Source organism: Numida meleagris, chromosome 3 (genome assembly GCF_002078875.1).
Source record: "Numida meleagris isolate 19003 breed g44 Domestic line chromosome 3, NumMel1.0, whole genome shotgun sequence".
NCBI lineage: Eukaryota > Metazoa > Chordata > Aves > Galliformes > Numididae > Numida > Numida meleagris.
The window spans coordinates 24,539,792-24,542,539 of record NC_034411.1 but is presented as its reverse complement, the minus strand read 5'-3'; positions in this window follow the sequence as shown (position 1 = coordinate 24,542,539).

Sequence of the window (2,748 nt, the reverse complement as noted above, 5' to 3'; positions counted from 1 at the left end):
AACCCATCAACAGTAGGGCATCTCCTATACAAATATGTTGCAGACCATCTGTATGGTTTCAGTTCCAGAAAATTCCAGTAACTCACTAAGTTTTAATACTATTTTTTTTCCCCTCGTTAATCTGATGGGCTGCCCTGAGATAAGTGATTAAAGCAAAAGCCTGCCATAATTACCTCAGAGCTAAAGCTGCACAGAATTTGCCAATTCCTGTATTTGTTTTCTTACAAGGAACTTGAAATAGGCATTTTCCACTGTTAATTTTTGGATTCTGTTAATACTTTTCCTGTCAGAAAAAAATATTTTGGTGAAAATGATTGTTAATGTATTCTTTCAAAAATTTGACCAGAAGATTCTAAAGTTTTCCACAGTCTCTGTGCACTTGTTGATGTTATAGGGACCAGCAGATGATTGTTTGTATTGCTTCTCTTAAAGTTTCCTAGGGCTAGTCTGAATTGAATTTGTGTATGTATAATAATGTAAATACATAGTATACATGTCCCCTGTGTGACTATCTCCCCATCTACCTGCATAAGAGAACTTGCTTTCTGTTCTCATGTACTTAAAACACACCAATAAGAGCTTTCTAAGAATTAACTAAGCATCATTAGCTACACTAAATTTTGAATATTTTAGGCTGATTTGATGGTGCACAGACACTGATTTGTTGTTGTCAGGAAAACAGAGGCAAAAACGTAATAGATGCTGAATTTCTTAGGAGGTGGTTGTAGCTGCTACCAGCAATTTACTGATTAACCTGTAGTAACCTGTAGTGCTGACAGTCCCAGGTATACAAGCAGAGCATTAAGGTTATTAACCAAACTGTTTTCTAAATTACCCGAGTAGAGCTTTCAAGACAACTAATTCTATTCTTTGGACCTTTTTAAGAGTTAACTGTTTAAAACAGCATTGAAATAATCTGGCTTCATTTCCTCAGCTGAAAGAGCAAGTCAGCTGAAACTCTTTTTAGCTGAATGGGGGGAAAAAAGGAGGTAGTTTTTCTTCTAAAGAGCATGACCATACACATTCCACTCTGGTGCTTTTAAAGGGGACTTCCCTGTTTCAGAAACCCTGAAGCACAGAAATACCAACACCTCTTAATTGTTTAATATAGTACAGCTTAAAACATTTACAGAAGTGTTCTCCAAGTATTTCACTGTTCCAGGTGCTTGGTCTTGCACCTCCTAAAATAATAGGCTATTTCCCCTTTGTTTTCATGTGCTTAGTGCCACAGCAAGATGCATGCTGTGCAGCAGGGGAAGGGGAAGTGGAAGGGAAGGCACAAGTGGGACTCTGGCATCACGGCTCACACATGAGGCACACACAAGCATCTCTGTCTGGCATCATAAGGCTGGGGGAAGGAAAAATAGCATGACTTGGACTTAGACTTACAATCTTTGAGGAGAAAAATGTCATAGTGTTAAGTATTTGAATGTCATGCTGCACAAAGACCCCTCGCACTGTGCCCTCTGAGCAGCATCCCAAAATGAGTGAGAATTCTAGTACCCAGAAGAGCTAGATATACACCATTGCACGATGTAGGCATCTTGCAGCCTTTCTGAGGCCATGCCACAAGCTGTATATGGTGTTGCATAGAGGTGGTGTGATGGTGATGTGCTTTGGATGGAGAGAAAAAAAATCAATTTTTTTTTGATTCAGTGGAGGGAAAGTATGATACAACAATTGGCCTAGCCTGTGCTTAACTAATTTAATTTTCAGTTTGTCTAGCCAAATTGAATGGGCTCTTTTTCTGTGCTTAAGAAATCAGTCTCTTAACACTGAGCACTTGGGGCTCTTCCCTGTGCTTCATTGGGGCTCTGCCCTGGCACAGAAGGATCCGGGCTGGATCCAACCACAGCCGTGTTGTCTTCTGCTGTGGGTCCCAGCTGCCACCCGCGTGCCATGTGCACGGGTCACCTGAACGCGCTGTGGTGGAACTGGGCAAAGGGCCTCGGGACAGTGGACACAGCTGTTTGAAGAGTCTCCCTTCTTCCTGAGTATCCTCTTCACTGTGCAAATACAAGCTGGCACAGATGGCTTTGGAAGACTTGGGGTTTCAGGCCTTTTCCCAGTGGCTCCTTGTGAGGCTTCCAGCCAGGAGCTGGCGGGAGGGTGTCGGTGGCTGCCCCAGGGAGCATGCGGTGCAGAGCTGAACACTTCAGTGGCAGCAGCAGAGCGAGCCGTGCAGCGAGTTGTTCCAACCCCATGCTTCCCAGCCAAGCTGCCTGCCATCCCTTTGAACCCAAGATTCCGTGTGACAGGGCAGTGATCTGGCTGCTGAGCCACTAGACTAATATTGTTCTTTTAATCTCTCAAAAATGTGTTATAAAAGAGTTTGATTCACATGAGAAATTAAGTATAAGATCTGTCCTCATAAAGACATTATACCATGAATGCTCTCTTTCTGCTGGCTGCAAGAATAGGTGGCTCAGGGGTGAAAGGCTAGCATTTACATTTAAATACACCTATTGGAATCGCACAAACAGAAGGCTGAAACTACTGCACCCTCTCTGAATGCTTTTAGGGTTTGCTGCTTTTTAAACTGCAGCATCTTTCTTTCCTTCTTTCTTTCTTTCCTTCTTTCTTTCTTTCCTTCTTTCTTTCTTTCCTTCTTTCTTTCTTTTCTTTTCTTTATTTTCCTTCTTTTCCTTCTTTTCTTTCTTTTCTTTCTTTTCTCTCCTTCTTTCTCTCTTTCTCTCTTTCTCTCTTTCTTTCTTTCTCTCTTTCTCTCTTTCTCTCTTTCTTCTTTCT